Here is a 13,724-nt window from a genome sequence, read left to right as displayed (position 1 = left end):
CGATAGAATTAAGAGAAAATTATCCGTACGGTATCTGATTTTTTACTCTTTAAAATTTTAGTACCTCACATTTTAGAAATATCATAACGGTAACAGAGGTTCTGACTTCTATCGAATATTCGTACCTATAGCCGTTAACTCAGTTCCAAAGATTGCTAGCTAAGAATTTTATAAGAGTATTTTCATTCTTTCATGGCTTAATACATTATTCTTTTCTCTAAATATTTTTTTTTCCCTCTCTCTGTAATAATTTATTTTACTTGTTCTCTCTTCTTCTTCTTCTTTTAGGACAAACCAAAAAAAACTTTGAAAAAAGAAAACAGCAAAAACTTCATAGCAAAATTGCAAACCCAAAGAAGGGAATGAATGAATAATGTAGAGAAATGTGAGAATGGATGAAAATCTAATCCGGTAAAAAAAATTTAATGAAAAACCCAATAAAAAATCCAATTTTTTCTAGTTCAAGATATCAGTCCCACTTCTTCTTCTTCTTCCCAATGTAACATTAATCTTCGCAGCTCTCTCTCTCTGCACTAAATAGGGATTCGGCTTCTCTGCTAGAATTGATTTTGCTAGGATCTGCTTGGATAACACTCTCAGCTCGCCACGTGTTACTGGTTCAATCTAAGGGCTATAATGCTTACAACACAGAAAGCCTGAACTTCACTAACGATCTCCAAATAGTTCTTTAACGTCAGTGTTGAATCGAACAAGATCTCTACCCCTGGACTCCTCGCATCTCCCTCTCTCTCTTCGCCCAATTTCCACCTTCCCCTCATCGGACCCCCTCATCATCTAGTCGTGAACTGAAGCCGAGTCCGATCTCTCGACTCCTCACTTAACTCTCAAGATTTTCCAGATGATGGGGAAGACTCACACCGTGGCTTAGAGAAGAGAAATGGGTTTAGCTTCACATGGGAGAAACCTTGCATTTCAGATTGGTAATCCAAAACCAAGGCTTTTGATTCGGGTCCACTACTGCAGTTATAAATCAGAGAGTAAAAAGCAAGAGGATGATGAAACAGTGAGGGAAATCTGTACCATTCTGAAGCGAAGCAGAGAGTGGGAGTCCGTGTTGAGCTCATCAGGGTTTCCCAAGAAGCTAAACCCTTGTGTGGTTCGATCCGTTCTTCAACAACACCACCAGGTTGGTGACCCAGAAAGACTTTTAAGTTTCTTTGATTGGTCTGGTGCCCAATTGGGTGTGCTCCCAAATTTGCATTCTTTTTCGATTAGTTGTTTTGTGTAATTCCAAGCTTTTTGGGCATGCCCATGGTATGTTGGAGAGAATGGTTAGGACCCGGAAGCCGGCTTTAGAAGTTTTGGATTGTGTTGTTAGGTGTTTTAGAGAGTTTGAGGGGTCTGATATGGTGGTTTTTGAGATTTTGATTAATGTGTTTACGATGGGGGTTGGTTTTATGAGGCTGCTGATGTGTTTTTGGGTGTTAGGAGTGTTGGGATTTCGCCGAGATTGGAATGCTGTAATTCTCTGTTGAATGAGTTGTTGAAGGGTAATAGGATGACTGTTCTGGAAAGTGTATGATGGGATGTTAGAGGCTAAGATTGAGCTGGATTTTTACACTTATAGCAATGTGATCAACGTTTGCATGAATTTAATGTGTCCTCCAATTCACCAGGTACTTTTGATCAATGGTAAAAGCTACACTGTTAGGGAGAGTTTTTTGTTTATGAACATTAATCTACGATTGACGGTAATAGGTTTTGAACTATCTGGTAGTTTAACAAACTTGCACAACCTAATATGAAGTACACCAGTAATTTTAGACATTCTACTTTCACAAAAAGTTTGCTCATTGTCTAATTTAATCTCTTAGCAAAATCGATGGGTCTGCTTGGTCTCTATTGCTACCTGGAGAGCCTCAATTGCATTTTTCCATCATATGCATTGACAATGCTTGATCTTTAGATTGCATTACATACACATAAGTTTTCATATGCATTGATAGACTTGAAAATGGAAAACTATATCTTATCCAAAAATAAAAAAACAGAAGACTAGATTTCTTAAGAAAATCTCTTGTGAAGCCTGATTTGTGAAATACCATCAGATATCATTTTCCTATATTAAAGCTATGTGCATGAATGTAAGGACATACCATTCTATCCTTTATTTACTCCAGGTATGTTAAATGTATGTCTTACTTTCTATTGCTACTGGGAGAGCCTCTAATGCATTTTTCCATCATATGCATTGACCTTGTTTGATCATCAGATTGTGGTAAATGCATATAGGTGTGTTCATGTAGATAACTTGATTCTAGAGAGATCTAATTGAAGTCTATATTGTAGGTGTCCAAATGGCCATACTTTATGCTCGAGCTGTAAGACTAGAGTGCAGAACTGTTGCCCCACTTGTCGTAATGAGCTTGGAAATATAAGGTGCTTGGCACTGGAGAAAGTAGCAGAGTCCCTGGATCTTCCTTGTAGATATCAAATTTATGGTTGCCCTGATATATTCCATTACTACAGCAAGCTAAAGCATGAGAAAGTCTGTAAATATCGTCCTTACAACTGCCCTTATGTTGGAGCTGAATGTTCTGTTACTGGAGTTTGGAGATATCCTATTCCTTATGATGCATCTTAAAAATGATCACAAGGTTGACATGCATGATGGATCTACTTTCAACCATAGATATGTTAAGTCCAATCCCTAAGAAGTTGAAAATGCTACGTGGATGTTAACCGTAAGTCTCTCTCTTTTGCACACACAATTTTTTATTTATGGTGTATGCAACCTTGTACAGAAGATAACTTCTTTTAGGAACTAAGCAGTACAATTCTGTTACTACTTACTAGTCAAAGTGCCTTTGTTGATCTCAGGATGAAATTTTTGTTCATATTCAAGTATTGAGAGTAAAGGCCGTGCCTTAATAGAAAGTATCAAAAATCTTACTGTGATATCTTCATTTATATTTCTATTCTTTCTTGATCCATAAAAGAACAAAATGCTGAATGCTGATATTCATGTTTGAGCCGCAATGACTTTTTTAATTGATGATAAGAAGTGAGAGGAGATGCAAAATAATGCAGTCTTGCATCTTTAATTGATGATAAATCTGTTTTGGATCGGTTGTCTATAGCTTGTTACCATTTGCTCCTTGCAGCAAATGTTCCTGTATCTTTCAGAATGTTGACACTGGTAGTTGTGGAATAATAATTCTACTGATATGTTGGCCTTGAATTTTCCCACACATGAATATATTATGTGCTTGTTTGGATTATTTCATTTTCAAAAAATAATTGGTCTTTTCGTAGTTGGTTCAGTTCTACCTGTATCAATCTATTTTAACCTCGTGATTTTTAAATGTAGTGCAGATCTTTAACTGTTTTGGGCGTCAGTTCTGCTTGCATTTTGAGGCATTCCACATTGGAACAGCACCTGTATACATGGCCTTCCTTAGATTCATGGGTGATGACGATGAGGCCAAGCAATTCACTTACAGTCTCGAAGTTGGTGGCGGTGGCAGAAAGCTGACATGGCAAGGAATTCCGAGGAGTATTCGCAATAGCCACCAAAAGGTTCGTGACAGTCAAGATGGACTGATCATTCAGAGGAACTTGGCACTCTTCTTCTCAGGTGGTAATAGGCAGGAGCTGAAGCTGAAAGTGGCGGGCCGTATATGGAAAGAACACTGAGATGTATAATTAAAACTTGTTCAAAGATATTGTAACCTTTTGGCTGTGAAAAATAAAAAGGTGGGAAGGAAATTCAGGCCTCTGTGTAAAAGGATCCATCTGTTGCTTGGTAAAATTGAATGAAAATGCTCCAGAACATGCGATGGTAAGGTATTCCAACAGCTAATCTGTTGAAAAGTAGTTCTAACAGTCAAAAAACCCGAAGCATGTGGCCTGATTTGGTTACCAGGAACTGGCAGTTTATTCTATTAAAACCATTTATCAAACTGTCTGATGTGTTTAACTGAACCTAAGCCTGAGCTGAACCATACATAATAGAATTTGATGAAGAACTATAAGAAGGTTGGAGTTTTGTTCACCTACTCGATTTTTTCAACTCAATGGCTTCATCAACAGCCCTACTTCTACACAATCCATCAATCACCACATTGAAGGTACTCAAATTCGGATTACAGCCCTTCTCTACCATCTCAAACAGTAGCCTCTTACCCTGCCTAACATCCCCAAACTTACAATGTGCGTTGATCACATTGCTATAAGTGTAAAAATCCAGCTCAATCTTAGCCTCTAACATCCCATCATACACTTTCCAGAACAGTCATCCTATTACCCTTCAACAACTCATTCAACAGAGAATTACAGCATTCCAATCTCGGCGAAATCCCAACACTCCTAACACCCAAAAACACATCAGCAGCCTCATAAAACCAACCCCCCATCGTAAACACATTAATCAAAATCTCAAAAACCACCATATCAGACCCCTCAAACTCTCTAAAACACCTAACAACACAATCCAAAACTTCTAAAGCCGGCTTCCGGGTCCTAACCATTCTCTCCAACATACCATGGGCATGCCCAAAAAGCTTGGAATTACACAAAACAACTAATCGAAAAAGAATGCAAATTTGGGAGCACACCCAATTGGGCACCAGACCAATCAAAGAAACTTAAAAGTCTTTCTGGGTCACCAACCTGGTGGTGTTGTTGAAGAACGGATCGAACCACACAAGGGTTTAGCTTCTTGGGAAACCCTGATGAGCTCAACACGGACTCCCACTCTCTGCTTCGCTTCAGAATGGTACAGATTTCCCTCACTGTTTCATCATCCTCTTGCTTTTTACTCTCTGATTTATAACTGCAGTAGTGGACCCGAATCAAAAGCCTTGGTTTTGGATTACCAATCTGAAATGCAAGGTTTCTCCCATGTGAAGCTAAACCCATTTCTCTTCTCTAAGCCACGGTGTGAGTCTTCCCCATCATCTGGAAAATCTTGAGAGTTAAGTGAGGAGTCGAGAGATCGGACTCGGCTTCAGTTCACGACTAGATGATGAGGGGGTCCGATGAGGGGAAGGTGGAAATTGGGCGAAGAGAGAGAGGGAGATGCGAGGAGTCCAGGGGTAGAGATCTTGTTCGATTCAACACTGACGTTAAAGAACTATTTGGAGATCGTTAGTGAAGTTCAGGCTTTCTGTGTTGTAAGCATTATAGCCCTTAGATTGAACCAGTAACACGTGGCGAGCTGAGAGTGTTATCCAAGCAGATTCTAGCAAAATCAATTCTAGCAGAGAAGCCGAATCCCTGTACTAAACCCTTTGCAACATTTTCTCTATCTACATTGAAGCTTTATCTACTAAGAAGTCAACTCTTGACCCCTTGAAAATAAAATATTTTGAATAATAATTCATTCGAAACACTTTCATTTCACCCACAACAACCAATCGTACAAACCAACAACTTAATAATTTTCACAAATCACACGAAAATTAATAAGGAAATTCTGGGGTACTAAATTCTAAGAGACTTTGTGGAATTGTAAGGTGTTTTTGGTTTCTTTCTCTTATTAAAAACCAAAAATATCATGCTAGGAAGCATTTCTCGCTTTGTTTTACATCTAGGAGGCTGGGAAGTGTTCTTAGAGGTATGATTTGGTTCTTTTTTGAACCAAACCGATGGGTATTCCTTCCTTTCTCCACTCTTTTCTCTCTTTACTTGATGTTTTACAAGTTTATGGCTTTAATTTATGTAACTATGAGTAGTAAGTAGTGGAATTTAAGCCCTATCTGAATTTGTGCACAAACAATATGATTTGACATAATGTGTGAGCATGCTTTTGTATTTTTATGTTGCTAGTTTAATTTTTCTTCATTTATGCCATTAGAAGTCATGATCTATGTGTATATATGGATATTGAAATATTATGAAATGGCAGCTAGAAGTCATAAACTCAGCTTCTTAAAAGCATGTGCAACATAGAAATGGTGATTAGACGATAACTAAGTGAATTACTTGATTTCCTTAAGAATGAATCATAATGCATGTATGTGTGAACTTTGGTAAACCGATAACCAAGGAACCTAGGTTTGCATTTACGTAGATTTTACCTTTAGTCAATAACCAAGGGATGAGTAAAAAACAATGAGCATAAGGAATAGCTATTTCTAATGACCAAAGGTAGTTTAGAACACATGTAAAAGCATAATATTTCTCTGCATCTACTTGTTGGAGCCGAGGAGCATTTCATCAAAAGCATGTACATTTTGCATCTTGTCATAAAGTTTGGCACAAGGGAGGCTAGGTGCAATGCATTGGTTCCCTTTTATCTCATTTAATCAAAGCTCGATGCTTGTTAATTTAGTTTAGTTTAATTTGTAGCACTTTAGTTTAATTTAGTTTTAAATTAATCAACACAAATTTGAACCACTACTATCATTGTTAATATCATCATTTGGTGGTGTTGGCTTCCAGATGGCCTAGACCATTAATTTGTAAAAAGATAGACTTGCATATGTTTTCTAGATTTTGTTTTTGTGTAATTTTTTTTTTTTTAAGGGGTTGGTGCAGTTGCTCTCAAGCCTTGATTAATGAAATTGCAGAATACAAGGAGGGGACGTAGAGCCTAAAGCCCAGATTACAATAAGCATAAAGAGAGCATCCTGAAATAATATCAAATATCTCCACAGAAACTATGTATTCTAACAAATACCAATTAGCAAAGAGTGCACGAATGGTTACTCCATTTGCTTTAAGATAGCAGTGACATACCAGAAAGATAACTCTATTACGAAAAAGCATCATTACAAATAGCACATTTTTCCCACTATGTTGTCGCACATAGATAATCCAGCAACACTCAATTTCATCCTACCACTAGGAGATTGCATCCATTTGATTAAGCAAATAGCTCGCCGCCTCGCTAGGCCAGACAAGGCACACAGAGTGTGCATTCCAGGACCAAGCCCACGTCGCCTTATCATAGAGTGATAGAAATTTATTACCGGCATAAAGCCACAATCTACTAAAAAACAATAATAAAAGAAAGCAATAAAAATAATTGTAGGCCAATAAAGGCCCAACGACCTATTCCAGGCCCAATCACCGTCCCAGCCAATAGAAAAATTGCGGCAGCCCATTAGCCCAGCCCAGTATCACCAATGACCTTCTGCCACCGTCACATCGTCATCACCTTTGCACCACCACCGCAGTCGCACCTTCGCGTTCTCACCACCACCCTCCTCACTCCAAGCAGATCTGTCCCCTACGGTCCCACCCAGCCTTATTGAAGCCAACGCCTCCAAACCATCGAAACTCGCCACCACAGTAACCCAAACCCACCACCCAACTCGCACCCAAACCAACGGCAACCACTAATTGTGCAAACTCATCCAACCAACCCTCGAAACACGAAAGCCAAAGAAATTTCGATCTGACGCATTCGAGCCCTGATACAGAAGCACCGACCTAGCCTCTCGTCGATTTATCAGTATTGAGCGCAGGTAAGGGAGACCCACCGCAACCTTCATCGTTTGGGAGAACATCGGGAGGAACTTACACACCCAAGAAGGGAAGAGCCCGTCCGGCTTCATGGGCCACACGCTGATAAGGCCGAGGCCCACGCCGATGTGGGAGCGCTGCCGGACAAGAGAACTGACGACGTAGAAAAAACCCCAGCTTTTAGAGAGAGAGAGAGAGGTCTTTACGTTTGAGGTCTAACAGTTTTTTTATTTTTTTATTTAGTGAGTATCTAGCTTAGGATGGAGTTACTCAATCCTCTGAGTACGATACTCTTTCTTTCCTTTTACTACAACTTGACCTCTTAATCTTGAGAGTATATAACATCACACATAATTGCACATAATATAAGTTAGATGATGCTACCAACAAAATTTTGGCGTCATTACTGGGGATTAAGGTAAAACTCAATCCCTATTAGGTTGTTGTGAGGCTAGAGAACCAACTTTTTTTAGTTTATCTTTACTTTCTTTTATATATTTGGTAGTTTTTGTGTCGTAGTTTAATTTTTGAAATTTATACAAATATTTTAGGTAAGTAAATTTGTAAATTATGGTAAGAAAATATTAAATAGAGCATATTGAAATTGTTAAGATAGTCTTACCTATTTTCTATTTGCTTATTACTTGCGCAATTTCACCCTTTAGTTACTTATTTAAATTTTGTTGTTTAAATATATAGTGCTTTGACGATTTGTCTTGATTAGAGCTTGTAGTTTTAAATAAATAGGATTTGGATTTCATTTTTGTAACCTCGAGTTTATTCACTCTTCACAACTAGGCCCATCCTATTGGATACAATGTCTAGATAAGGTTTGAATGAGAGAAGTATATTCAAGTGAGCTTCAACTCCACCAAAATCTCTTTCTACTATTACCTGGTCATATTTTATTAGGAGTTACTGAACGGTTGAATGTTAGACAACACCCACATTTGCTTTTCTACTTTCAAATTCTAATTTGAGTCTAATTTTCAAGAAATTATTAAAGTTCTAATTTTTTTTAGTTTGTTTTGTTTTGAGATGAGGCACATTGGACCTTGTTAATGTCCTTAAACTTTAACCCGGATTGGCAGATTTCAAAAGATGTAAAAAAAACTAAGATGAAGAATTTGGGAGTTTGTGGAGCATAGGCCGAAAGCATTTCTTGTGGTCAAAATCCAAGTGTGAGGTTTCTTTGGTTCTATATGTATGGAGCTTAATGGATGGCAAGTGCCTAACTTGGCATTATTTGGTTATCACCTATTTGCATTATGGAGCTAAACGGAGGATATTCGAAGAGTTTGCGCTTTCTAATCATTCACTCTTATTTTCCTAAGCATGAATTAGTGTCTTTATATTTAAGTATTTATTAGGCCTGGGATCGGTTCTAGTTTTGACATTTTTAGCCTGAACGGGAACTAGAACCGAAGTCTCTTTTCCAGTTTGGTGTGCCCTTTTTTTTGCCGGAACCGTTACGAAACCTGAACCTGTGTTTTCGGTTCGGTTACAGGTTGAAACCGGTTCCTGGCCAGAAAGAAAATAATTTGTTGAAACAGGTACAATCTCATTCCAGACCGAGAATGACTACTTGAATTCAAAGGAATGGACGGAAGTGAAGGATTAGAAGTCATCACCTTCTAAAGTTCGAAATTGGGAATCGCCGATTGGGGTCAGAAGATGAACTTGGGGTTTTTGAATTGGGATCAGAAGATGAACTTGGGGTTTATCAGTTTTTGGCTTTTCAAATGGAAGAATTTGGCTTTTCGAATGAACTGGGCATCTCAGTCTTCAATGAAGTGATGAATGAACTGAAGAAGAGCGAAAAAGAGAGAACTAAAGAACGGCTAGGTCAGTTTGGTCGAGAATGAGTAGGAGGTCAGGGTTTTTTTTGTCTTTGGGTTACCTAAACTGGGCTAATGGGCTTCCAAAATACGCGTCCATATATACAGAAGCCCAGTACCTCGGTTTCTCTGGGTTCCTAGCAGTGGATTTTCGGAACTGAAACCGAACCGGAAGATGGTAATCTGTTCGAGTTTTCACAAAAACACATCTTCCAGAACTACACACCGAATCGAACCGGGGATTTCAGTGCGGTCCGGGCCGGTTCCACCGGTTCCCGGTTTGAAAATCCCAGGCCTAGTATTTATAGTACTAGTCTGAGCCAATTAAGCATGTTCCCAAAACATTGATAGGATCTTAACAACTTCATATCACATCAAGAATTATATGATGTTTTAAGTGTGAAGTGCTTTAAAGACCGCTTTTAATAAATCATTTTTAACATAAGGAGAGTTTTTGGTTGGTCTTATATCTCTATCTTGTTTCACAATTGTTCATAACAGTACATTGAGGACAGTATGTTATTTAAGTGTGAGGTGGTAAGGCTAAGTAATTTTATACCTTATTTTTTTTTCTTTTATTTTTATACTTTTCAAAATATTTCAATTTTTTTTTTGAATTTTCCAAAATATAGTACAACAAAAATAAAATTAAAATTAAAATTAAAATAAAGAAAAATGATAAGGAATAAAGTTATTTAACCTTACTACCTCACACTTAAATCACATATTGTCCTCAATTTATAGTCATGAATAATTGTGAAACAAGAAAGAGGTATAAGACCAACCAAAAACTTTCCTTATGTTAAAAACAATTTATTAAAAGCGTTTTTTAAACATCTCACACTTAAAACACCATATAGTTCTTTATGTGGTATAAAACTGTTAAGATCCTATCAATGTTTTGGGGAATATGCTTAATTGGCCCAGACTAGTACTATAAATACTTAAATATAAACACATTAATTCATGCTTAGGAAAATAAGAGTGAAGGATTAGAAAGCGCAAACTCTTCGAAGATCGTCTATTTAGCTCCATAATGCAAATAGGTGATAATCAAATAAGGCCAAGTTAGGCACTTGTCATCCATTAAGGTCCATGCGTATAGAACCAAGAAACCTCACACTTGGGTTTTGACCACAAGACATGCTCTCGGCCTACACTCCACAAACTCCCAAATTCTTCATCTTGGTTTGTTTTTTACACCATTTGGAATCCTCCAATCCGGGATTAAGTTTAAGGACATTAACAAGGTCTAATGTGTCTCATCTCAAAACAAAACAAACTAACAAAATTAGAACTTTAACAATTTCTTGAAAATTACAACTCAAATTAGAATTTGTATGTAGAAAAGCAAAAGGAAAGAGGAATCCAAATTTGGGTGTTGTCTAACCTCAACCGTTTGATAACTCCTCATGAAATACAACCAGGTAAGAGAAGAAAGACATTTTGGTAGAGTCGAAACTCACGTGAATACACTTCTCTCATTCAAACCATACCTAGACATTGTATCCAATCGGATGGGCCTAGTTGTGAAGAGTGAATAAACTCAATGTTACAAAGATGAAATCCAAATCCTATTTATTTAAAAAAAAATCAAATTCCAATTTAAAAGAAATCGTCAAAGCACTATATTTTTAAACAGAAAATTTTAAATAAGTAACTAAAGGGTGAAATTGCACAAGTAATAAGCAAATAGCAAAATAGGTAAGACTATCTTACTAATTCAATACGCTCTATTTAGTATTTTCTAATTTCAAAAATTAAAATACCACACAACAACTACCAAATAAATAAAAGAAAGTAAAAAAAAAAAAAAGGATTCTCTAGTCCCACAGCAACCTAATAGGGATTGAGTTTTACCGCAATCCCCAGCAATATTTGGCACCAAAAACTTGTTGGTAGCATCATCTAACTTCATGGTTCAAAAAATCGTTGGGCGCTAGTGTTACGTCCCGAACCTAGAATTAACGATTTACTCATTATTTGGACGATAATTGTTGGATACTTTCAATTTTTAATCTTTATTGATATTTTAGTGGCCCTAAAAGTTGACTTTTTGTTCGGGTCAAAATTTGAGAAAATGTTCTTCATGAAAGTTGTAGGGGACGTTAAACCGAGCGCGTGCATATGTGGTACGTAAAAATTGGGCTTAGTATGTGAGAGTTATGGCTAAAAATGTAGAATTTACTGTTCATGGTAAGTTATATATATATGGAAATTACTGTTGGTAGATTTCTATTTTTAGAAATCTACCTAGCCGGGTAACTCTCTCTTCTCTCTCTCCCCAACCCTTCCTCCCTTTCGGCCCGATTCTTTCCCCTTTGATTTCTTCCTCCTCCGGCCGTCCCAGGATGTAATCCGGCCACCCCCAAGCTCGGTTTCTTCCCCTTGTCACGTCTGTGGAGGTATATTACGGTGATTTGGCCGGAGAAGCTCGATTTGGAGCGGAGAAAGCTACGGTGGCAGTTAGCCATTTTTGCCGATTTCCGGCGATTCCGGCCACCTCCGGTCACCATTTTGCCGTCGAAGGCTCGGTTTTCCACGGAGATCATTTCGCCCCTAGCCTCGAATCAAGATTTGAAGTGTAGAGGCAGAATTGAAAATCTAGGGTTCTTGATTTTCTGGGTTAATTTCGCCGGTTGAATTCGACCATTTACAAGTATAATTTGGGAATGTTGTAGTTGAGAAGTTTAATCAGTGTGTTGAGTAGTTGCTGTATATGAAATTTGGTAGCCGGTGGTGGAGGTTGGTACCGGTGCGTGGGTGCCACGCGCGGCCACTGTAGGTGGAGCGTGAGACTGTGTTTTGGCCGGAATTTGACTTCTGTTGTTGATATAATTAGTCAATTATACTTTTAGTTCCATGATCGAAGTTTTGGGATAAAATTGGAGAAGAGTGATTATGGATTTTGATGTTGATCAATGATGAAATTGTTAATTGAATTATGAGAAATCCATCTATCGGATTTCCTTGATTCGGCCCTAAAGCCCATACCTTAAGGGAATAATATTAGTGAAGAAGATTGGGAGATTTTGGGCAAATAAAGATGATGTTAGGGTTTGGTTTTAATTATCGTAATTTAGTTTTCCATCCAGTAATTAAGGTTTACGGACATTATATTGTACAGGACGTGAGGAGGATTCCCTCGAGGAGGGTTCGGATCGACGGCAGGCTTAGCCGTACACTGTGAGTGGACTTTCGTTTTCAAATAAGTGATGCATGCATTTATTTATTAAAGCATGATCTATTTATTTAACATATTATTTTCCGAGCATATAAGTTTGATTGCAAATTATCCCGTGGTTTTGCTTTTGATAATGATTGTCATGAAATAAATATTGATTTATACCACTTGTAAGTTTCGATTACCAAGTTGCTATGCTCGGATTCGAATTCATAATTGATGTTGATTGTCGACGAATTGTTTTCGAGGTGATTTTCGGATTTATACTATTTATATTATATTATATTATATTTATATTCGTCGATTTGAGACTTTATTGGCAAATTGAGTTTTGTTGGAGTAAACCTCCATGTTTACTTATCGACCTACGATTTTGGCATTGGGAATGCCTTATTGATAATCTATTTATCCTTTTAGCGTGTGGGACACGCTATTGGTTTATATGACTTTTTACGAGAATTTCCGGGTACGGTTGGGAATCGCACCCGCGTTTTCTTTATTCGTGGGACATGGGGAAGCCTTAAGGATTTATTGGATTTTAATAGTTTTTACCCACCATACCTGGGTCGTCATATTTATTGCTAGCTAGCCTATTAGTACTCCTCCCTACTTACTATGTGTTTGTGGGTGAGTAAGAGCAGAGCATGGGATGCTCCAGAGTGTGGGACACTCCGACCCGAGCCTAGGAGGCTCCCTTCTTTCATATGGTGAAATTTCTTCCCCATATTTTATCATTACTTGACTAGCGGGGCTAGTTCGATTTCTTTTAACCAGCGGGGCTGATATGTTTTTCACGAGTTTTGGATTTAAAGAATTACGTTTTATAAATATTGCATGCATCGAGATTTTATAATGTAAATTTGTGGGAAAGTATAAACTTTTATTCCTTTATACTTATTTATTTTGGTCCACTCACGCTAATGTTTTTATGTACTTTCCCCCTGGGCCCTTTGGTTTCAATTGCCCAGATCGCAGCGTTGCTGACCGGCTTAAGAGTGGAGGCTAGCACCACCTTTGCCATCTATCCTCAGTAGGTTATTTGTTAACCTACTCTATGTATTATATTTCGAATGTGTTCTTTAGATTGCTCTGATGACTTAAAAAGGGTGGATTTATACATTTGTACAATTATGTATGTATGGGAGTTGTATAATATTGGAGGAAGTCGAGAGATTTAATTTGCTGAGTTGTAATTTATATAAATGGTTATGTTTGTGTAGTACGATGTTTATACTTGGAAAGTTGCGGATTGTTGCTTGGAAGCAGGGTGG

General features: G+C 37.7%; 1 pseudogene; it reads left to right on the top strand.

Annotated features, from left to right (window-relative positions):
- Positions 1 to 515: 515 nt before the first annotated feature.
- Positions 516 to 3,855, top strand: LOC112182777 (annotated as a pseudogene).
- Positions 3,856 to 13,724: the final 9,869 nt, after the last annotated feature.

This window comes from Rosa chinensis, chromosome 1 (assembly GCF_002994745.2).
Source record: "Rosa chinensis cultivar Old Blush chromosome 1, RchiOBHm-V2, whole genome shotgun sequence".
Taxonomy (NCBI): domain Eukaryota; kingdom Viridiplantae; phylum Streptophyta; class Magnoliopsida; order Rosales; family Rosaceae; genus Rosa; species Rosa chinensis.
This window is presented reverse-complemented; position numbering and strand designations above follow the sequence as displayed.